This window comes from Panthera onca, chromosome D4 (genome assembly GCF_046562875.1).
Source record: "Panthera onca isolate mPanOnc1 chromosome D4, mPanOnc1 haplotype 2, whole genome shotgun sequence".
NCBI classification, from domain to species: Eukaryota; Metazoa; Chordata; class Mammalia; order Carnivora; family Felidae; genus Panthera; species Panthera onca.
Genome location: NC_138351.1, coordinates 48351066 through 48376051, shown reverse-complemented (window position 1 = coordinate 48376051; position 24986 = coordinate 48351066). Strand labels below are relative to the sequence as shown.

At 41.0% G+C, this 24986-nt stretch overlaps 1 protein-coding gene across 11 annotated transcripts in view; it reads left to right on the top strand.

Annotated features, from left to right (window-relative positions):
* ELAVL2 (ELAV like RNA binding protein 2) overlaps window positions 1–24986 on the top strand; it is a 200782-nt gene that overhangs the window by 49298 nt on the left and 126498 nt on the right. For 4 of the 11 annotated variants that reach the window (XM_078436753.1, XM_078436752.1, XM_078436751.1 and 1 more), the window contains exon 1: window positions 16376–16489. The exons of 2 other annotated variants lie outside the window; for them this stretch is intronic. The gene's annotated coding sequence lies outside the window, so the exon portion shown is untranslated. Of the gene's footprint in view, window positions 1–11690; window positions 12247–16374; window positions 16490–16600; window positions 16890–24986 lie in introns of those variants that run through there. 5 more of the 11 variants (XM_060609667.3, XM_060609655.3, XM_060609664.2 and 2 more) reach the window with 4 other exon arrangements.

Sequence of the window (24986 nt, the reverse complement as noted above, 5' to 3'; positions counted from 1 at the left end):
ATTTCATGAAAATCTTTACATATCACTAAATTACAAATATATACTATCCTTTTCAATGGCTTCTGTTTACTATGATTATGGAATAGACTTCTGAAAACTAAAATTTACAAAACTAAATAATTAAAATTATTTTAATTTTAATTTGCCCTAGGACTTCCTAGGACATCATATATTGTGTTTCTTAAAATCCTATTATATTTTACCTGAATCATTTCAAAGAAGCAAATCATCCAAATATCACTTTTATCTCTCTTCCATTTGTCAGCAATAGATGGCATGTCAAGACTTGAGTATGAGTATTTCATTTTAGGAAAACAGAGTTTGTCTGTTGATGATGTTCATTGTAGTCTCCATTTTCCCTGTACTCTTGTTATTTTTGCAAGTGTTATATCATCTTTAATTTCTGCTATATTTCTTTAGGATTACTGGATTTTACATCTGGAAAGTACTGTAGAGGTCATCTAATACATAGTGGTTAAGGACTTAGGCCATAGAAATGAACTACTTGGGGTATCCCTGGTAGGCTCAGTCAGCTGATTTCTGCTTAGGTCATGACTGAAATCAAGCCTTTGTGTTGGGCTCTGTGCTGACAGCGGAGACTGCTTGGGATTCTTTCCCTCTCTCTCAGCCCTCCCTGCAAAAAATAAATAAATAAACTGAAAAGAAAGAGAAATGAACTAGTTGGGGTCACATCACACCTCTGTTGGTTTCTAGTTGTGCCATATTGGGCACTCAATTTCCTCAGTTTCCTCCTCTTTAAAATGACAGGATTATTGTGAGGATTAAATGATTTAATGTATATAAAGCATTGGAATGCTGCCTGGCATGTAGTACATACTCAATACTTGTTACTCATTATCATTATAACAAGCCAGAGTGATTTGCTGAAAGGGAATCAGCTAGTAAGTGGGGGAAATAACACTCAGACCCATGCTCCTTTCTCCCAGCCTAGGATTCTTAGCTCAATGTATCCCTCCTAGCAGTGTTTTTAAAGCCTCCTCTGGGATACAGAAGTGTCTTAGAGGCGTTCACAGATCATCAGAGTGTAGGCTCTGGTTCCCGGTTTCTCATGCTCACTGGCAGTCTTGGGTTTTTGGGTTTTTTTTTTTTTTCCTCAAAAGTATTATTTGTTTAGAACCCTGTCACCTTCCCAGGGCATGCTATAAATATTTTGGCCATCAAAACGTTTTCATTATCGTCAGTGAACCCCTCTTCTATACTTATCAGTCTTCCCCCATCTCTGTTTATCCCCTGACCTTGCTGTCTCATTCCAAGGGGTCTTAGAGTTTTAGACAAAAAACTTCTTAACCCTCCATGTGTCTTGATTCTGATTTCTGTACCTTTGCATCTCTTTCCACTTATCATGTCCCAAATTTACACCTATCAATAGATATAACCTGTATCCAGTAGTTTTATGGCAGTCCTTTCCTCTGCTGGCTTTCAAAGCCCTCCGTGATGTGACCTAACCAACCCAGTGTCTTTGCTCTCCAGCCCACTTCCTTCACCACAGTTGGCCTGATCTCCTTGACCAAAGCCTTATTTTTTTTCCTCTGAACCTCATTGCATTTTTTTCTGAACACACACATGCACACAGCCCAATAAGGTTGATGTATATAAAGATTTTTTAAAATGAAGGACTAAAGCACCACAATATATGTTTGTATTTTCCTCTCTTATAAAACTTTGTAAAGAAGCTCAAATCTTCATTTGTCCTTTTGATGTGGCTAATATGGAAACATACCTTTCTTTTAGCATTCGTTTGATATCCAGGAAATATCTGTATTCTAGAAAATATCGGTGCTGTATGAGTTAAATGATGAGCACTGACATAAAAGAAAGGCCTTTCTCTTTATTGTCTGCACAAGAAATCTAGAAATGCCAGCAAAAGAAAAAAAGAAATTTCACAGTAAATCATGTCAAAATAATTCAAGGAAATGTCTATTTGTTACTCAAACAGCTTAAACAGTCTGTAACACCATTCATCTATGTTAGATCTTCCAACTCATGTTTATAAAAACTGACATTTCAAACAACCATATTCTCTAATTTCTCATACCAGAATGACAGTGACCAAAGGAATGGAACATTATTTTTATTATAACAGTATTCTCAGTATTCCCTTAAAATGCACATACATATGCTCAATCAGAGAAGCAGATTTCCCCTTTAGCCACATCAACATGAAGGATTAAAAGGGGTTGGTGAGGTGGCATTAAAGAGCAGCTCTGGCTGTTCTGTGTATGCACGTGTGTTTCTTCCTGGTGCTAACTGCATTTCCACCTATAAGTCTGGCAGTCACATGACTGGACTTGACTTTGTGTGGTTCAGTCTTACCAAATTTGTAAGATCCATTTAGGATACAGATAGATGCTCATTGAAGTTTAAAATAAAAGTCATGTCTGCTTTTTTTTCATTATAATCTATGAAGTTAGACATCAAAAAGTTTAAGATTTATTCTTTTATCAGGCTGCAAAGTTTTGGTTCCTTCCATTGTACTTATTCAGTGAAAATCCACATCTGTAGCTGAATCTGTATCAATCCACAGAGACGTTAGCCCAGGAAGGAACTGCAAAACTATAAACCATAGCATATTTACAATGTTAAGTGGACATTATTTCTCCATTTTGTTTCATTCAAAACAAACAAAAACTATTACAGAAAGCATATTCTCTTGTGCCCTTTATATATTCTACCTCTGTATTCCTTTGGATATTTATTTTGATAGATTTATCAAACACAGACAAACTAAGAAATGGAAAACTGAGCAGAAAGTACTGTTAGCGTATGTAAATTGAATAAATATCATAGCCTATAAAAATGTGGAGAGAGGGAATGAGCCTGGGGGAAGGCCAGTGATAAGGAGATTGAAACTGATTTCTTCCAAGGCCATAAATGACTAGTAACTTTTAAATTCTTGCCTTAGCGTTAACACAGAATGGTAAATAAAGATGGGTAATATATGCATATATGTAATTCAATAATAAAAGTGTCTCTTGGCATAAAATCAAAATATTTTAATTTGATTAGACTGTGATGGCATGTATTTGATTCAACTTGATTTCAGCAAGTAATTGGCTGAATTATAACTTATACTTAATAGCAAACACTAACATTTTGAGCCTAAATAAACAATGGTCATAATAAATGCCAAAGTGAGTAACACATTGTAGAAAGACTGACATTCAGGAAAGCCGCTCTTTATTTCTATTAATCTTAGAAATGTAACTCATATTCCTAATGCCTCTGTTATGCCCATGAAAATGAAAAATAATTTATGTCCTTCCTTACCTTCTGGGTTACAATGATAAATATGTAAAAATGCATTGAGCTTTTTGTGATAAAAGGTACTATAAAAATCTAAGGTGTTTTTATTATTATATCAATCAGGTGGGATCTCAGACTAAGTTCCTTTTTGAAGACCCACAACTTTTTATGGGCTCATGAAATTGTATTGGGAAATATATTGAAGCCACATGAGAGGGCAGACAGATTTTATGTTTTTTGAGGCCTTTTAAACTTGGTTACAATTAGAAAGGTGAGAAGATATTTATTATAGGGTATATCGGTTGGGATATTAATAACAGCAAATGAAAATATTTAATAGACAGTATGTAAAAGGAGGGACTCTAATTTTTGCTTCATCAAATAAATGTGCTAAGTCACCAGTATTGTTACCATTATAGTTACCTTGTATCAACTGTTTCCTCTATTCCAGGAAGTTTGAATATTTTACACTCAACAATTACATTTGACCTTACAGTAATCCTACATTAAGCATTATTATCACCATTGTACAGATCAGGAAATCAACTCTTAGAAGACAGTAAGCTAATTGTCTAAGGACTAACAGTGATGGAGTCAGGTTCAAATTGATATGTATCTGAAGTACAAACCCAAACTCTTAACAATTTGCAAAGCTGTAGCTCATGGTAGAGTAACATTACAATTTCTATTTAAAGGACTAATTTTTGACAGGCTCTACCATTAAAAACTTGTAAAGAGATATTGTACAAATATAGGCTTATAAAAGATGCTTGAATCAAACCAAAATGGTTCTTTTGTCAAAGATCAGGAATAAATACTTAGAAACAGGAACTGGTTATATTGACCTTCACCTGAAGATAAATATTATATGTGTAAGGATGCTATTAGTTGTCTGAGTTTTTTCTTTGGTAATAGATTTATAATCAGTTTTGGACAAAAATATTACAAATTTTACATATTTCTAAAGTTTCCAATATTTTTACCTTCATACATCATAAAAAGAATGTTTTCCTTGAAAATCTATTATCCCATTTCCCACAGAGAAGAATTAATGGGGAATCCCTTTAAAAATAAAATTGGCATTTAAAACATTTTAAAATTATTTTTCATCATTCATAATGCCATATATATTTATTTGTGACAAAAATTAGGAGAGATTTTTATAATTCATGCTAAAAGACTTTTCTGTTCAGTAATGTAATTTTCTTTTTAAAATTATCTTTTAGTTGTGAAACATTATAATGTACATTTATAAAATATCATTTTATCACATTTCAAACTTAGTGAGAGTACACCCTTTAACCCTTCTGTAAATTCTCATCTTTAAAAAGTCCTGCCTGTTTTGGCAAATAATAGCTTAAGCTGTCCATTATATGCATATTTTCAATTTAATTAAGATAAAAATTTTTAAACATAGCTTAAGAGACTCGTTAAGGCTGGCAGTTCAAACTTACTTGAGTATTTGTAACAAGCAGAAAAATATCTTGTTGTATGATTATTTGAAGATAATAGTGCCTGAAAGGCTGGAATTTAAAAGAATATTTCTTAAAATGCTTATATAGCAGCCATTATTTAAACCAATGTCACATTATGGAAAATGGTGATACAGAAGGGAAAATTTAGCTTACATAAACATAAATTTCTCTCTCAGGAAATACATACAGCACTCATTCATCCATATACTTGAATTTAGCAACAACAACACCTGCTTTCTGGGTTAGAAGATATGATGGATTTTTTGCATGAAGAATTGAACAAAAATGTGTTTGAGATTCCTTTATTTATATTTATTTGCTCAACTCCCTATGAGTAATCAGATAAATGCAAAGTTTAAAACAATAGTCTAATACATCTAAATAGTTTAATAAGTACTGAAATGTATACTCACACCTTAATTTTTTCTAACTACTTTTCCTGACAAATTCATTTTTAATTCTTCCACATCCCACTGTGATTTAAGCAGCCTTAATAATATCAATTAAGTGCATCCTAACATTGATTAAAGTTTTGGGGTTAAACAAAGTAAAAAATGATTGATTTTCTAAAGCTGCATTAACTTGTGTTATCACCAGAAGGTATCTTTTCAGAAATGTTGCTAAAACTTAAGATATAAACGCTGTTGTGGAAAATGAAATGCATCCTGTTATACACTCTCATAAATGCACACCAGTGAATTTATAATCTCCTCAGTGACAAAAAGAACAAGGTACAGTGCACAGTCATTAGTGAATCTAGGCAGCAAGGTCACTGGCTATATTCTGGTCATTATACATTTTAAACTTTTGTGAAACATTGATTCAAATAATGCATAGAATTTCACGCCTCCTATCCATAAAAGCAAACATAAGAGTGTAGGTATAAAGTGTGCTGTAGGAACCACGTGGTGTCAAAATACACATGTGGAATTTTTTTAGTTTTCTGAATTTACCTCCTAGTAATAATCTGGGTAAAGGGGAAGTGGGTGAAATACAGCTCTTATTCCTGTATGTAGCTAAGATGATTCTCTTATGTGGTCGATAATTTCTTAGGCTGTTCTAAAAATCACCCTGGAATCTCTCTGGTGGCCCTATCACATCAATAAAAAGGTCAGGTTAACCTCAGTTTATGGTAACTCCTCTGTATCCGGTTGATCTGTTTTTCTTACAATAAAAGGAAAACTTTAGATTCCATTTAGAATTAGTTTCTAATACTGTCATCAGAGAGCTCCCATTGCCCCGTGTTCTGATAAAGACAGAATTCTATTTCCTATCAGATTGCTTTAAAATTGTTCCTTACTCTTTCACCAAACTTCCCACAACTTTATACTTTTCAAATTGTTTATGCATGGAATCTACGACTAAGAATCATGATCAAGATGCTGTGTCCCTTTGCTAAATCTCATTTTCCCCTCCCCAAATAATTTTAAAAACCGGTGGGCTTTGTCTCTCCTGGCTGGCCACCCCAGCACCCACCCACCCCCCAATTAAAAAATAAAACAATATCCCATTCCAGGCGCCCCCTCTCTGCCTGCCGCAAGCATTTTAATGACAGTTTACTTTAGCGGTCTATCAGCAGACTGCTGCCTTTGCCACCTGAATTTCAATTTCTTAATTTACAGCTCAGATAAAACAGAATGGAGCAGGATCCGGGCTGCTCTCTACATTGGGTTGGCCTTATCAAGCGTGAAGTTTGGCGCATTGCAAACCTATTCAAGTGATTATCTGTTGAGGACCTCTCGAGCCATCTCCATCTCTGCAGCGGGCTGATAAGACAGCTGTTTCTCTATCCGCCGTGTCTCCCCGGGCCTCAGTCTTCTTCTGATACAAACTCCGCCTTTGTCACCGTGCCCCGTTGCGGTCACTTGCTCTATGGGGCAAGGGTTTGATCTGAACACACGTGGGGGGAAAGTGCGAGTGTGTGAGTGAGCTGGGGACGGAGGAAAAGGGAGCGGGAGGGTAGGGTGGTGAGGGTAAAGAAAAGAAAAAGGGTTAGAAACCAGAGGGAGGTGGGGGCAGGGCAGCGTACGGAGAACAGTTGATAGCTCTGATTGACTGGTCTTTCAGCCCGGCTTTATTATTTCAAATTAAACGTGCATCGCACACAAGTGGAAACATAAATCTTCAATATAAGAAAGAGCCTCCGAGCCTCCGAAGCAGAGAAACCGTTTCTTCCCAGGTCCCAGTAAAGGGGCCGACCGAAAGACTGATTGCCACCAGCTGAGACAGATGGTTTCCTTTAACTTTGGAAACTGGTATTTTTAATTACTTGTATTAATTTTGCATGAGATGTATCGGCTCCAGGAGAAAGCTTAGAGAAAGCTGTTAGCATCCCTGAAAGAAACGGACACAAAGCTCTGATTTGCCTTTTCTCACCTCCAGTTTTTCTTACCTAAACCTCTCCTGGTCATCTAGACCTCCCTTTGCATGCTCAGCAAAGACCTGAGTTTATCCTGCTAAAAGTTGCTACTGAGCAAAAGAGGGGAAGAAGAGAAATCTGAGGACATTTGTGGGAAGCTTTACATAAATGATCGTCGATCCGAAGCTGCAAATATATTTTTCGAGACACGCTGGGGCACGTGCAACACATCTTAGTCTCTATCTGCAGTCAAATCACCTAAAGGACAATGAACTTCATACAAATTTTGCCCAGGGGGGGAAAAAAAAAAAAAAAGGCGTGTGTGTAGCGGTGGGGAGAACAATCTAAGCTGGTCTCAAAAGATTTACCGCGACACTAGATTACATTTTAGAAAAAAATTTAAACATTTAACTAAACAGGTCACATATCTTTTAAGTGTGAGCAGTAACCTAAGGTTTTAAGGGAATTCTCGCCGAGTGTGCTGTCTTTACAGTTTTTCCCTCGAACAGTAGTTTAAAGACAAAATGTAAAGAGAAAGTGAAGGATGTTTGTGATCCTGCTCACTGCCGCCTCTGGCACTGTCCCTGATGGAAAGTGTTTGCAATATAAAGGGTCCTTTGCAAAATAGTCTCGGAGGTCACTTATCTTCCGATAAAAGGCTTTGCCCCTTTGCCAGTACGTGGAAGGAGCCAGTGAAGAACTGGTGGTGGGGGGGAGCGAGGGGGAGCGGGTAGGCGGTTTTGTTGCGATTCCCGCTGGGAATTTCGAGGATTAAAAACTCTGGAGTAGATTTAGCAGACTTTTCGATGACTACCTGGATTTGCATTTATTTTGCATGAACACTGATGAAATGCAGGCTCACTAGGGCAAGGGAGTGTATGAGAAGAGAAACACAGTGAAGGGTGCGACCCGAGTTCGGGGCTCTAACCTTACATGCGGTTTGTCACCAAGGCCGAGTCCTAGCAAAAGCCAGCCTAATTCAACATGAATGTGTTTCTATGAAGTAGGACAGCGTCTTCCTTAAAGTCTGTCCCAAGAATTGCAGTTTCCGTTTGTTACATGGGAGGGACAGAAAACACTAAGGGACTTTGCAAACCTTTATTCTGGATGGGCTCGTCTCTGTCCATGGTGCTAATTCCTGCCTCATTCTCTTGCCCGGTTGCCACGCTCTTAAACTCAAGTTGGTGTCAATTTTCTTGACAACTTTTTTCCTGTTTTCTAAACTGTAGAAGGAAAGTCGACATGCTTCTTTAAGAAGAGTAAGTAAAAGAGTAATCAACAAGCTATATAATTTCTATATTTGTCACGCAGGCATTAAACTGTCACATTTCCGATGGTATAAACCACAGACCCCACCCCCACCTGAAACTGCCCAACAAACTAACACAGAATATTTTTATTCATCTGAGAGGGCATAATATTTGGAACTACCCCCATAAGCCAAACATTGTAAACTCATCTAAATAGCTTTACTGTTTATTTACTTTTTTAAAAAAAATGTCACAATAGTAGTTTACATCGTCCTTCATCATGAAATGCTAAAATCACATCCCTCACATAGTATAAGAGAGTTATTTATTCTAAAAGACATTGCCCACAATAGCTGATTAGTATTCCTATGAATGAATGTTCCTATACACACTTAAGCAAAATAATCTATTGAATCCATTACTTTTTCAGCTTTGAGAACTATTCTTTTTGCAACTTTCTCCACATCCAACTTTTCCTCCAAACTTTCAGTGAGTGAACCCCTAGATCCATCCATTTTCTACTGCAGTTTAAAATAATGCCAAGGACTTTGAAGATATATCAGAGCTAACATGACAATCATAACCCAGATATCTTTTAAATGCTTTTCTAATGCAAGTTCATAGGCTGTGGATAATACTTTACCTAACTATGGATGAAAAGGGGTTGACTACAATTGCTTAATGTGGAGTGTGATGTTTACACACACATAGTCTTTATTAGTTGCAAGATAGAATATGTTAGTATTTCAGGCTATGACAACATGAATTTCAAAGTGAAATCTACATCCAGATATCCCTTATTTTAAATAGGCTGTATTCAGTTTTTATTTTTAAAAGTTGGCAAAATACATATAACTTATGGTATATGTATCCATGTAAAAGTTTTTAAATTTAAAAACATCTGTTTTATTGAGGAAGTAAACTAGTATTTTAGGATATTTTCAATATCTTAAGTAATTTAACTCCATTTTACCTGCGTAGAAACACAACATGTTGAAGATGACCACATCTTGAAAATCATTTGCTCCTCTGCCCAAACTAAAGAAAGCCTATATACTGAATCCACAGAATTTAGCATTTGCATTTGAATGGATAAGTTTACTATTTTCCAATAGTGTTTTCTCTAACTACAGAACACACATGCTAGATTTTCATCACACCACACCACACCCAGGATTCCATATCAACCCTCCCCCCCACTTTGGGAAAATATACCACTGTAATCTGCAAAAAACCTTCCTTGTGGAAATAAACACACATCAAAAAATGAAACAAAGTATTAGCTTCCACCCAGTTAGAAGATACTTATGTAGTTGTAAGTTATTGGTAAAGATTTTCTACAAAGTGCCAAGGATATTACATGAATACGTGCAACTAATTCAATATTAAGAGCACGTTAACCAGGAGCAAAGACAAGTCACTTCATAGATAAGTCTGATTAAACAGTGTTTTACTTAAGTTGCATTTATTACTTTAAGAGTTATTTCTCTGTACTGACCTGGGGGTAAGGGGAGGGCTTGAGGGAAGATGATAACAAACACAACTTTCCAACTGTTTATTCATACAGTGATTATTCTATTTTAGGTGAGGTGGAGGCGTTCTGTCTTTTTCCTTGATTTGTCCTCCCCTCAGCCCCTTTACTCCATTTCCTCAAATTGCTTTTCTTTCTTCTTTCCTTCTTTCTAGACCTGTTCCACCCAGGTCTAGAGAATAGTTTTAAGTTGAAATTAGGACCCCAGTCTTGTTGTTATATAAAAAGTGGGGCTGGGGATTAGGACATGATAATTATAACTTATAAGATAACAATGCCTATTATAAGATAACATATAGATTCAGGCCTCCTTTTCCAACCCCCTGTTATTGTCACGCAAAGTAATAGAATTTGAACATATTATACAGACTATATGGGAGATAAACAGGTCTTCTGTTCTTTGCCATTAATCATTTATCAACACTCAAGGACACTCTCAAGGAACTCTGAATTACTTCACCCCTCACTTTGTAGTCATTTTGCTTTGTGATTTTCTGTCCCTTACCCTCCAGCCCACCCTGCCCTCCTGCAATCTCTAACTCTTACCTGTGCCTTCTCTTTCCGAATTTTCAAAGATAGGCACTAGCAATAAACAGGTAAAGGAATTCCTTTTAGAAGGGCATGAGCATCTAGAGAAGATATGTTACATTGCGTAAGAAACATTAAGTACTATCTAGGAAGTTGCACTGTCAAGATTAAAAGAAGAAATTCAGGCTGGAAAAGAACCTAGGTCAAGTTAATATTGTCTCTACTTATATATCAAGTCGATCCTGAGGACCACACTTTCACTTGGAGGAAGATATAAACACCACGAACAAAACCTCAGCCTCCTGAACGTCATTAAAATATGGTGTTTAACAAAGTAGTCTTCATCTATAAAGCAGAAGCACTGACAGCACTTGGTCTTCTGGCTAAACTTTCTAAATCCTCAGAGGAAAAAAACCCAGATAAAGGTTCGACTAATCTTTACTGTCAGCAATACATGTGTGGTCCAAGAACTGTACTGCCAGCAAATACAGAGGAGTGGCTTGTTCTAATTTTCATACAGATGCTCTTTTTGAATCACCATGTACCTTAAAGTGAAGGACCTTAGCTCTACTTAGTACCTCTTTTCCTGACAGGATGTTTATCCTACACTTTTCTAACATGAAATAAAAGCGAATTCAAACCGTCCACCTTTATTTGAAAGCATTTCTGAACTCATTCTTATCCTAAAAGGATGCTTTAAAAAAAAAAAAATCAACAAGAGAGCTGCAATATGCATATATTAAAATAGAGAAAGACATAAAATTGCCTAATATCTAATACAGAATACTAGAACACACATCGAGAAAGGCATGCGGGCAAGTAATGGATGTACATTCATTCCTTTCACTCAGATCAAAGAGAGGGAGCTCTCAATGACTCATACATACCGGACAGAGTTTAATGTTATAAAGAAACGTGCCATAGATGCGGCAGTGGTGGCAAGGAAAATGAGTCTTTCGGAAGCAGAAAGATTTAAGAGGAAAGAAGATCATGCCATATCGCAAACTCTGATACTACAGTTCCAACCCTCCCACGTTGCTCTTTCCATCTCTTTTTGCTTCTTGCATTTCCCTTCGCCGCCAGTGTTAAGTGTGTACCTCCCCGCACAACTTACCTTGAAACGGGACTCCATTGAGCTCTTGAGAGTGACACAAGCTTCTAGCCAATCATATCAAGCAAGCTCGCCCGGGCGGCCTCAATGGGAACATCTAGGCCAATCAGAGTCCTGGGGAGATGAGCAAGTTACGTTGTGGCGCCACTCGGCGTATACTTCCGCGCGTGCTGCCCGGGATAGGAGCCTGGCAGAGCAGCTGCACACACGGCAGTGCGGAGGCAGAGAAGGGGTTGGTGATACGGTGCTATAAATCTGTGGTCCAGTCCACCTCCCTTTTAAGACGTCCTCCCCCCTTATTTCTGTTCTCAGTTAGAGATGCAGCAGCTTACTCCTGTAGCGACCTACTAAAAAGCAACAAGGAGAAAGACATCGTCTTTTTGAAAAAACGTTCTTTCGTCTCTTTTCTTTGTTCCTTCGTTTGTTTTTCTTGCCCCTTTTTGTTTAGTTGAACGGCAATAGGAGGATAGTCTCTCCGTCTTTTTAAACTCTCTTTTTTAAGTTTCCCCTCCCCTTTCATCTTTTTTTTTTTTTTTTTTCGCCATTTCTTTTAGCGTTGGACTTTGGGGTCGAAAGCATTTCTTTTTATTTGCTTCTTTTAAGCCGAGCACAGTTTAGGTTTCGTGCTGTCTTAAGAGAACTATCCAGCAGCTTCTTGCTCATCCTTATTGGGAGAACTGCACCGTTACTTTAAAAACACACATACACAAAAACCTTAAGGGAGAAAGGTAAGTTTCGGTTTGGTTTCTTTAATCATTAGTTGCAGCGATGCGCTGGCAAACCCAGAAAACCTGTAAGTGAGCGGAATACAGAATATGAAGTTAACTGCACATGTTTGTCTCATTTCAAAGCTACTGTTCTGCTTTTTAATTCTAGAGAGCTAGACTAAAAGACGGTGGACGCATGCTTGACGTACTGAATTTTCGTAAATGTCAGCGGCAGTAACTTAAGTGGTAAATGTGGGTAGAGTAGAGCAGGGGTACAATAGGAGTCTAGATGTTGAGTGAGCTTCGGGATTGAGGTTGGAAGTTCATTTCGTGGGAAGAGAGGGATAACTTCGGTTTTGGGGGATGCATGCCTCTACTTTCGCACAGCAACCAAAGGACTGGAGAGGCGTTAATACTATTGAGGGGAATCAGAAGCCTGGACTTGCAGATTAGACCAGCGAAAACCCCACACTTAATTGCATTAACCAGATAACATGTGCTGGGGAGATGGGATTGCCAGATGGAATTTAGATGCTGCACCAGGCTGCTAGTTGTAGTTGACTGAAAAAAGTACATGCCGCCTGAGGGCTAGGGCTGGGCTGGGGCTGGGGTGGGTAGAAGCTGTCAAAACTCATCATTGCTAGGTGTGCGGGCTCTAATTCTTGGGCGCCAATTACCGTGATTATTTTTTAAAAGAAGGTAGCCAATTTAGGGCCGAATTCTTAAGCCTGTACCGGATATGAGATTCCCTTTGTTCAGAAAAGCGTAAATAAGATCCTTGGAGCTGTGTCTGTGGAGTGGCGGCTGCCTGGGAGTCTTGTGCACGGCGCTGGGAAGTGGATTCCAAGCCCTGTCCTTGGTCCTACGCGGCTGACTTCGCCTTCGGGGCGAGGGGGGAACCCCTTCTCAGCCCCGAGAATTCACAGTTACCCCAGGAGCCAACTCAGCTACGTTGCCCTCACCCCCTTCCTTACCGCCCCCCCCCACCCCCCGCCCTTCTCGAATAGCTATTGTTAATCTGACGCCGGGAGAAAGATGGTTGGGGTGAGACGCTGGGCAGACACATGCTTCATTTTAACTTTTGTGATTTCTCAGGGTTTGGGAGAAACCAGCTGGCTTTCTACTGCGGAAAAAGAGAAATCAGGGTAGATGTGGGAAAGGGGGAGGGTGTTAGCTGGGCGGGGAGGACGAGGAGGGAGGTGGTGGCGGTGAACGAGGTGCTGCCTTTGCCTAAGAGAAGTTTAAATTATTGGCACGAGGGGGTGTGGGTGAGTGTGCGTGAGAACGCCCGTGTGGTGCTTGAGATGGAGAGAATGGGGGACAGGTACAAAAACGGCCAGGGTACTCTCCACCCCACCCACCCTCCCGAGTCTAAAAGCCAACTTGGGGCTAGCCTCCGGACTCTGCCATCTCCGGGGCGGTGGGATCTGGGGATAGCAAGGTGGCAGTGCCCAGCACGGGAGCTCCGCGGCGAATAGGACCTCGCGTGGCCATTGTTGCTTAATTTATGCCCAGCACGTTGCTACGTACCCACCTATTTCACGTCTGTAAAGAATTAATATGAGAGCTATACAACTGTGGCAAATTGGAGGTTGGATACGTTCCCCGTTTGCCATTTTCAAATACAGGTTAGCGAAACTGATGTCGAGTCTGGGTATTTTCTCTTGTAATTGCCAGCTGCAGATCTGGCTTTATTGTGGCCAGAGTGAGAGAAATAGTCAAGCATTTAGTATTTACTCTTAACACTGCTGGGCTGAGATGAATCTCTTACTTTCTCCCCGAAATGCACGGGTTCTTTCCCCGCCCCCACTCATGTGCCACTCCTGTTGGTTAAGCTTCTAAACGTTTAGCCCTTTCCCACATCCCAATTTATATATATATACCCATCCTCTGGATATTGGGAATAGGAGGGAGATGGAGGTGGTTTATTTCTTAGGCCTAAACTGCAACCTATAAAATGCAGGCGTAAAGTCGAGGGTGGGGGGAGAGTACAGAAAAGACAATAGTAACCGAATAAATTATTTTCCTAATTGGAAATAAGTTCCTAAAGGTCAAGAAAAAAGTGTGCATGTTTTAGAGATGGTAGAGTAGAAAATCTATTTGAGCCTGTAAGACTTCCTTTGCAAAATGGCTTCTTAAATGGGACATCTGAAAGGTTTGTCACGAATCTGAACAGATAAGTCTGCAAAAAAAAAAAAAAAAAAAAAAAAAAAAAAAAAATGTTGAGTGTTTAAAAGTCGCTTTTTGGAGGATTAAAAAAGTAACTATTGCTCAGTTATTATTGTCATTCCCTGAGTATGTCTTACACCAAGCACTCCTGGGTTCTCCTTCCATGTTTTGACCAAGTGCTTGGGCACCCCATTTTAACCTCTTCTGGAGTTCTCCACGAAAAACGCAACGTTTTGCAGGTCGAAATGGACTGGAAGACTTGGGGAACTCTGTAGAGAGATCTCCCATAACTTCAAGAAGTCAGCTTCAGGAAGTAGGGCGTAGGGCATTCTAAGAGTTTTAGGCTTGGATTGGCAAATTTGGTAGGCCCAGTTTTGCCTAACGTTTGGAAACAGGCATTTTTAGCAATCCCGCCTGCTAGGGATGGGAATATTGTAATTAACTGTTTAGAGGGAGGTCAAAGAGGCGCAGGCGCTTTGAGCGGTTTTCCCAGTAACCCCGTACAAAGTCAATTAAGGTCATTTAATTGCTAATCGGATTTAGGGTGACAACAGAAATGCTGATATAGAATCAATTAGCTATTTCTGGTGTCCCCAGTCTGGGTTCCCCAAACTGAGGGATGGATTGTCTCTATTTCCATGTGGTTAAACCCCTTACTTTACTATGCCTGATTTGACTTCGCCCAACAGGGCAATTTTGCCGCCTCCACCCCCGCCATAGGTTAGAGGAGTCCTTCCTCCATTCTCCATCCCCCCCCCCCCCCCGCCCCGCCCGTCGCGTGGGGGCGGGGAGCGCTGGGCGCCCTTAGCGGACCTTGCTGCATCAAACCCGCATCATGCCCTTGAAGCTGTAACCTCGGTCACGTTCTTGCGGCGACTCAGTCGCCCACTGCTCAGTTCCTTTCTCTTACCTCTTGCGATTTCAGGTAGGTATGACAGGTGATATTTTAAATGTAGTTTTTATGGGGTAAGGGTTAAAACAGAAGCCTTTGCAATGAAAACCACAACACGACAGGTGCTCTCGTAATTAAGCGGCTGAGCAGGTGTAAAAACGTGCTCCCACCGCGTGGCTCGGGGTCGATTTTGACTCCCAGTCGCGGGGCTGAGTCTGAGGACAGGCACAGGTTTTTCTGGGGAAAGGCGATTGAGCAGGGCGTGGGGGCGGGCCAAGGCTAGGTAGCTATGTGACGCCCCCTCGGTGAAGAGTTGGCCATTTCGGGGCTAACGTAGGGGGGGCGTTCGAAAGATGCGGCGAGCGACAGGCTCTTGTATAGTCGAGTGCAGGATTTCCTACTTTGCGTTTGAAGCAGAGTATAGCACCCCGCACAGGTACTCGGGCTTATCTGAACGTCAGATTCCATCTAGAGAGGCATAGAGGGGCAGCCAGGGCTAAGCCTTTAGTTTTCTGCCAAGGGACAGGACCCTTCGGTTATGAAGTAGAGGAAAAGCCTTTTAACTGTACTTGCTATATATGTGTATGTATGTATGTGTATGTATTTGATACACATACATATACATCAAAGTAACCCCTGCGCGAGTCGTTCTGGCTCCCCGTTAGCGCCTGGAACCTCGGGGTTTGCAAACTTGCACCTGGAATCTACCGCCTCTGGGCGCGCGACGCTTTCCGCGCTGCCAGGGGAACCTGGTCCCGGAGGTTGCTCGGAATCGGAAGACGGGAGGGACCCAGCCGAGCAGCGGCAGCCGGGCGTCTTCTCGCAGGCACAGACCGGCGGGCTGCCGGGCAGGGCACGCGCCGGCGGCGGCGGCCGCGGCGCCGCGAACTCGCCGCCGGCCCCGCCTCCTGGCGCTCTTCCAAGCAAGCCCCTCCTCCCCGCCCCGCTACAAACGGCGGGACCGCGGCGCCTGGGCGTCACTGAGGCAGCTGCCGGCCGGGTGAGGAGGCCGGTCGCCGGCGCGACGAGGGCAGGGCGGGGGTTTCGCCGGGTTCCAGTCCGCCTTCTTGCCTTCGCTAGGACTGGGGACGCCGCCGCCGCCGCCACCGCCTCTCCGCGGAGCCCGCCCGGAGCGACTCCTCCGCGGCTGTGCTGACGGCTGGCGGCGCAAGCCGTAGTAGCTGCAGCTCCGAGTCGTAGCAGGCAAGTGCGGGGGGCGTGGGAGTGGGGGCGGGGAGGACGGGCACGCCGCGCCTGGCCCGGGGTCTGTTCTGGACGCCCAGGCTAAGGGTTGTGTGCGGGCGCCGCGACGCCGAGCGGAGTCCGGCCTCCGCTTAGTGGGAAGCCCTAGTCCGGCCTCGGGCGGGAACGCCGGTGGGGGCGGCGGAGGTTGTGCACGCGAAGTTCCTAGAGCTCGGCCCCTTGCGGCGGGAGTAGAGGGAATTGGGCGCCTCGGGAGGTGGCACCGCCCCTCCTGTGGGCACTAGCTGGTTGGGGGCGGCGGGAGCCGAGCGGGGCCAGTCGGTCCAGGCAGCGTGTTCAGGGCCTGGACGTGCCCCGGTACGGCCGCGTGTAGCGCGAGGGGAACTGCGCCGAGACGCAGGTGAGTGCTTTGGAGGGAAAGCGGGGGAGGGGGGCTTTTCTAGAAAAAGGGCAAGATTCCTGTGGCGAACTGACAACCCCGCCTTTCGGGAGACTGTGTGCGGTGGGTTCCTCTGCCGGATGGTGTCTGGTGGCGTGCCCACTTGGTACGGCACCTCCTCGCGTGTGGTCCTTGGAGCTCCCGGGGCGTCTGGAGACTTGCAGCGGCCACGCAATGTGCGGAGGTGGCATGGGACTGGGGGTGGCCGGGGCAGAGCAAAGAGGATCCCGCGGGCCGCTCGTTCTCTTGCGCGGTATTAGGTGAGGCCGGGCGCAGCCGCGCGAGGTCGCAGCTCGCGGTGGCATCCTGGGTTTGCGCGCGAGCGGTGCTCTGGGCGGGAATCGCTGGGCGAGGTGGACCCGGGGCTTTGGTTCGCTCCGGTAGGTTGCGGCAGTCGCGCCTTCAGCTCTGCCAGGAGGGCTGGCCAGCTGCGGCCCCCGTGCACGGATGTGTGTGCGTGCACTGGTGCGATTGGTGGTCTCGCTCAGACCAACATCGATTCACCAGCAGGTGCCTCTCCAGTGGTCTTGACAATGACCAGCAAGCAGTCTTTCCACAGCGTTGTCTTAAAAGCCTACTTGTTATCCTGGAGGGCTGGAGCGCAAAACCTCGTCTCTAGATGTGAGCTATGAGCATGGAGTTGTAGTTATCCAGATGGTCATTTAAAATAGTGTGCATTTAAAATGATCATCTTTATGATAAAAATTTCATCTCTTATCCTCTTTCTACATTTTCCGAGAACGTGAGAAAGGAGAATTTGTTACTCGGTATCTATTCTTTTATTCCCTCCCCAGGGAATGATGCTTAGCAATGCCAAATGAATAGATCTCCGTCAAGGACAAAGAGTTTTTTAAAACTTAATTTTTTGGTGGACCTACCCATAATAATCCTGTCTTCATAAAAATGTACCTCAGTCCCAAACTTGAGACAAATAAGTCCATTTAAAACCACTCGAATACCAGTTGGGGTGTGATTTCCCCATCCCCTTAGAAAGTCAGTTTGTATGAAATACTGGTTAGTTGCCCTTGAAGACAATCTTCTCGAGAATCGTTTCCCGAGAGTCCTTTGAATTTTTCATTTGTGCTAAGCTCACTCGCTCTTGCGGAAGCTGACCCAGAGTCTCCATTTTGGTAAGCGGGTAGAAAAGCTTTTCTGGATCTACTTTCTCATCTGGACCTTTTGGTCTAGAAACGATGACTGTTCTGCTGGATGGACAGGAACATTACTGCATTTGTTTTTGGGTTATTCTTTATAAGAGGTTTGTAGGAATGTTGATTTAATACTGCTGGAGAGGGTGTACGTACTTAGAGAAAGTTCCCTTGAAAATGGGGGAGAAAAGGGGAAGAGGGGGCAAGAAAAAAAACTGTCGAGAAGATAATGGCTAGGGTGGGGCAGGAAAAACTAAATTATTACATTACATCCAATTTTATATGATTCCTCTGCCTTTTTTTTTTTTTTTTTTTTCCTTTTTGAGAGAATTTTTGTGTTTGTGTGATCAAAACTGGCCCCTTAATTCCTTTTTGGGTAACTTTGTGCTGCCACCTTTCGGGGAATGAGGTTTTTTTATTTATCCCTCAAAGACAGCCTGAGGCATTTAAGCCCCCCTCCCCTTCCCCCCCCCCCCCCCCCCTTTCTTTAGGTGTTTGCTTCATTGTGTAGTGTTTACTCTTAGGAATCAGGTCAGCTCTTTTAAGCTGTACACACTGTCCCTGTGGTTGAAGAGAATTTTTAGGGTATGCTCCTGGAATAGAACAGGTACGCCAAACTGGTGAGTGTAGGCTGGGCTTGTCATTTTACTACTGAACCTTATTTTTAGACTAAAAATTTTTTTCTAGACTAAAAATGCATGAGTTGTTAAGAGTTCCTTTTTGTTTGTTTTTTGGGGGTGGGGTGGGGGGAGGGTTGATTGGTTCTGGTTATTTCTTTTTTACCAGAGAAGCAAAGTCCTTCTCTGCCGGGGTTTTGCACTATTAGTTATGACCTATCTCCCAGTGAGATATGGAACAACAGTGCTGTAGGTGGCATTTCTACTAACCCCGTTCCTTAATCCAGCCTTTTCAATCTTTGTATGCAGACAGATGTTTCTTGCCGAATCCTTGTTACCACTTCCTGCTATTCTAGCCTTCCATGCTTTGCTTGTTAACATGATTATAATTTTTAAAAATACTGCCTCCCCCCTCCCCCAACCTCTTTCTTTCATTCTAGAAGCAAGTCCCAAGTTTTCTTAAGGACACAACAAAGCTACGAAGGATACCCTGACTTCTAAACTGGGGTCAGCTTTTCTTTGATGGGAAAAAAAAATAGATTTTTTTAAACCTGGGATCTTTTCCGGCATTAGCATGGCAGAGCACCACCCTTCATGTTCTTTTTTGCCTAAAGAACTGGATATTCCAAGATAGCATGTTATTAAGACTGACTTTACCGGTAACCTTTTTGGTAGATTGGTCTGCTTGGTAAGGTCAATTCTTTTGCTCTCCTTTGAACTCTTACTAAAGTTACCATATCACATTCTTTTTGCCACCTTTGTCACCAATGTTTATTTGGAATAAGGGAGCCTAGAGATCCATGATCTTTAGCCTGGTCAGGTTATTATTTTTTTGATGGTATTGGGGGGCTGTATATAGGTGAGGTGGTATGCGGCTGTGGGGTGTGGGTGGTATGTCACCCTATGGAAAACCAGCCCGTAACCTTCTACCTCATCTCTTTCTTATTCTTTGCATATTCCGCTGGACAGGCCATGAATCATGGTAAACTACTGCATTTGAGGTTTGGTTTTGTTTTTAAGCACGAGTACTTGTTTGGAAGTAGAACTGCTTTGTGGACACATAACCCATACAGTATTAACCGCTCTCCCTTGAAATTCTTAAATTTTTAACAAGGGGACTCTGTACCTTGATTTCGCATGGGGATCCACAGATTATGCAGCTTATTCTGGCTAAAGTCTTTCTTGTTTGTTAATATTTTTAGTTGCCAATATTGCTGCTTTATGCTAATATATTACAGAACTGTTTGAAATTTGATGGCTTTATGCACTGGTGATGCCACACCCAACTCTTGAATTAACAATGTAGAGGACACTTAGACACACAGAATGTTCACTTGCTTTGGCCAGTTTCATTATACAGATGTGGAAGTCTTCACTGGTTCTGGTTACTTACAGAACCTACATGTTGTGCACTTTAATGCCAAACTCATTGTTCTATGTTTCTGATTTGGGCAGGACATTTAAGGTCTATTTATTTGATTCTAGGTACTAATTGGTTTGCAATGTTGATTTTTCTTTCTTGATTTTGAGCAATATAAATTTGTTAAGCAGAAACAGAAGGTGCTTTAGTTTAAAAGGCAATACTATGTTTTAAGGCTTTTGTGTATTAAAAGATACGTGCTTTGTGGTTTAAGTAGCATTGGTAACTTTCAGAATCTGAACTAAAAATAGGAATTTAGGATAGTAAAATCCTATGGATGTTTTATGGAATATTTAGGACATTTTTCACTAACAAACATTTACACTTCAGCATGCATGATGTATATCATAATTTTAATTTTAGCAAGATCCCAGGAAAATATTTTTTAAGAGAATATGACTTTCTGTATCTCTAGCCTTGTATTTTATTGTATAAAACAAAAGATGACTCTTCTCTGAGTAACACTGTACTGGGTGCATTTCTATAGATATTTCCCCTTTTAATACTAGTGCTACCTGTCCAGGGATTGGGCTATATTAGATATCTATTTTTGGTAAAGGTATTATTTTCTCAGAGTTATAGGCTAGGTTTTGAATGCATCAATTTTACTGATACTCTTAATTGTATGTTTCCCTTTTGAGTGTTGCTGAATAGTTTTGGGTGATGGCATACAGGTTTTGCTTGTAATAAATCTTCGTATAGAAGAGGATGGGTGCTCTTGCAAGGAGTAGGATAGGTAAAATAACCAAGGTCATAGGAATAGGTGGCATGAGATTAAAACTAAACCAACTTGGAGTTTGCCTTATTAATTGCAAGTAACTTTTTTTCTTTCTTTAAACTTACACATAGTATTTGTGTGTATTTCCATATCTGACTTCCGTTATGTCAATTTGAAAATGTATATATAGCAAATAAGTTTTGACAGGCAAGGCCCCCTTACCCACTTTTAGAAATTATTTGGGAAAAATAATTGACATTTTTTCTCAAGATTTGTTTATTGTGAGACAGTAAAATGATAGGGTTTTTTCTGATGATGTTTTTTTTTGTTTTTAAACATGTTGAAGGTTTTGCTCTAGATCAGATAAGTTTTGAACTCCTAGGTTGAGGTATCTGTATATTTTTCCTTTGCCTAATCTAATAGTGATAGATTCGTATCAGCCTTTTCCCCTTGACTTAAAGGAGTCTGTCTCATAAAAAGGAATTTGTATTCTACATGACTAGCTTTTCTTTTCCTGTAGAATTTTTGTTGTTGCAGGCTGTTAGTTACTGGAGATTATTTCAGCAACCGTAAAGACTGTGTTAACAGAATATCACAAAAATCCATATTTTCATAAATATCAAGCAGATCAACATTTCAGGATGAGTTTTTATTTCATTTTGCTTTTAGCCGTGGTCAAACTCAGTTCAAGCTTTATTAGACATTTTCTTGACTAGTTTTATTTCCTTACAAGAAGAGGCATAGTAGTTGCTTTAGAATTCTCAGCTTTCCTGTATCTTCGTTACGGAGTCCCTATAAAATGGAAATTTCTAGCTAATAATCAAATTCTGATCTCTTCGAACATCTGAAGGAAGCTGTGGACTCTCTCTCCCTAGAGAAATGTACATACACTGAAATTTCTGTATAGTTTTTACCATCTTGCCCTCAGGATTAAAGAGCGATAAAATGAGGTTATATTTGGGAAATAGGACTTTGAAAATTGGAGTTGTTATATACTAGTGAGGGCAGGGCGAAGCCTTTCGGATCAGTTCTTCTCTGCAGTAGCCTTACCAATATGGCTTTTAGCTTTCATCGAAGGCATATTCTAAGCTTCCTTGTCTTCTCATAGTTTGTTTTAAAATCCATTCTGATTTTGTAAACAAATATTACACATGTAAGGTCTTCTGGTGAGCACAATGCTGCCAGTTTAGCTACTGAGTTGTCTTGCCTCAGTAGGTTTTGTCACTTAAGTTGAAATTCTTAATTTAGCCGAGCCAGGTAAAATAAGCTGGAAGTCTGAAGTTTCCCTTGTCTGGTTTTGCTCAATTACTATGTCCTTGTTTTTTTTTTTTTTTTTTTTTTTAACTTCCTTGACTATAAAACCTCACCCTCCACATGTCAAGGACGAGGTAAAGACGAGCTTATGAAAATACGAGATTTTTGGGAGTGGATTGACCATGTTTACTGAGTTGGAAAGGTAGTGATAGGTGGTTCCCATTGATTAGTTTTATATATTTGGATTTAAGTGTGTTATTAAGAACAACAACTTTTAGTAATCTTCATAACATGCCATCATATAATGTATATTTCTGCCATGGAGAAAGAGAAAATTCCCAAATTGCAGGGAGTTTTTGGGAGAATGGTGTCTTTGAACATTTTAGTATGGAAATAGGTATAAATATATCTATGATGATGGGATTTGGAAGGGAAGTTTAAGATGCATTTTTTTTCTTGAAAATATAAATAATGTTAAAAAATTACATGTGAAATTATGAGAATTAAGCCAGCTAACATTCCAGGAATATAAATGTCTTAATTTAAATATTACATCTTTTTTTCAATGAGAAATCAAATTTTTAAATTTAAGCATTTAAATTAAAATAGTCCCTATTTTCCTGATTTGAATTTTGTTTAATCTCTTATCAAGAATCTATTCCTATACATCACAAAATGGAGTTCACATAGAAATACATTTTTTTCCTGCTTGTTTCACTACCCTCTTACCACCCTAAGTGAAGTCATTGATGGATGCCCTGTCAAGTAAGTTATTGGAAATTGCTCACTTGTTCAGTTTTTAAAGCATGTTTAACACATTTTTATTCTTTAGGCATCATTTGTGTGTATCAGAAGTACAAGAGGTATTTCTCGAAGCAAATAAATCACCGTGTATTTGAAAATAAATTCAGTGAATTGGGTAAGGTGGGTAAAATATTCCTGGAACTGATTGTACTTGATCTTGAGTTTACTCTGAGCTACTTTCCAAAGTCATTTTTTTAAAATCTTACTGATCCTGCTTCCCTACTGGAGGCCCCTCTGGTGATGTGAGGATCACCCGCCTTTATTGCGGAACTAGCTAGACCGTTTTAAGTATACAGAGTTTATTATAGAGCGAGCAAGTTTTCATAACCTATTCCCAGTTAAGGCCTGTTGCTGTATGAGTTTACTCAACACCGCTTTCTTTCCCGGAGGTGCTACTTACTGGTGGCTGGTTTATTTTGTTTAAACCTCTGGGGTCCTTTCTGGCCTATAGCTGTGAATGACTCATGGACTTTTCTCAAATACTAGGTCATCCGTGCTTTTGACTTTTATCCCTTTGCTCCCATTGTCTCTGCAAGGAACTTGATCTACCCACAGCCTTCCTCTCTTCTCTTTGACACCTCTGTGCTAGCCCTCTGTCTCTTAGTCACCTGTCTATGCTTCTGAGCCCTGGGGTAGTTCTGCCTCTTGCCTGACAATTCTGGGACAGGTACAACCTACTCATTTGTCCCTGTATTTATTTTTTTTCATTTGGCTTGAACAGTTGTATTGACTCTTAAGCATTTTGTTACATTTTACTCCCTGAAGAATATCTTCTGTGATCAAGTGAATTGCTGACATTAGAGGACAAAAAGAAGAAATGAGTATCCATGGACAAATAGTTTCTGCCATAGGTTCCGGATCAGGCCAGGGTTGTATTTGGTCTGTAGCTGTTTTATTTTGCCTAAACCATATTTTTATTTTATTTATTTTTTTAAGTTTATTCATTTATTATTTTTGAGACAGAGTGAGCGAGCACACAAGTGGGGGAGGGCCAGAGAGCGAGAAGGAGACACAGAATCCGACGCAGGCTCCCGGCTCTGAGCTGTCAGCACGGAGTCCCACGTGGGGCTGGAACTCATGAACCAAGAGATCATGACCTGAGCCAAAGCCGAACGCTTAACTGGCTGAGCCACCCAGGTGCCCCTAAACCTGTTTTTTTCTTCAAAAAAGTAGTGAAATGTTGTAGGTGCTAGGAAATACCATATAAAGATCTAGAGCCACATTTCATGTCTCTTGAAAAGTTGGCAGGGTGGAGCAACACGGAGCCAATATTTGTCAACTGCATCTTTTATGTGGAGCCTAATTTGTTTCACTTTGGGCATAAATTACTGCCTGGCCTTTGTGGATATTAGAGTAGTGATTTTGTGACGGTTCCTAAAGCCATGGGAATTAAAAAGTTCACTCAAATATAAAGACAAAAGTGGGAGTTCTTAAGTTTTCATATGCTTTTGATTGTCCTTGCAAATATTTGAATTATATTAGATCACTCTGTATAAATGTAGTTCTCTCCTTTACCTCATTTAAAGAAGTCTCCTTTAATCTCTGGTCTAAAGAGAGTTTCTCTTTTCTTTATAAGATGTCCTTCCAGCAGTTTTATCTTACCTTTTCTCCCTCTCCCTGGGATTTTAGACCTGCCCCTACTGGGAGTAGGAATTTCTTCCTGCTGGTCACCTGCTTGTATTTATCACATGCTTTGGGGTCAGCAGAAGTTGCTTGGTGCTGTGAAAACTAATAGGATGTTATGAGCTGTTTAAAAGAGGCCTGTGGCCCACCTGCTAACAGCTTTGCTGATGGTGTCAGCTTAGAAAAGACATTTTCCCTTCAGAATGCTGTAAAAAAGAGCTGATATGAGAGGTTACCAGGTGTGAGGTTTATGTGTGTTGTCTCTCCTCTTCTCTCCCTTATTTTTTTCAGACTTCAGCCTTTTCTGCTCTTCTCTAGAAACAGCAGGACAGCTTTAGCGAAGCTTTGTCCCACGTGTGCAGTATAGCAGGCTGATGGACCAGCAGAAGTAGAAAGAGGCTCCACATATGTTGGACCAATGCTGTAATTTTTTTTTTTTTTTTTTTTTTTTTTTTGCAATAAGGATGGTGGATA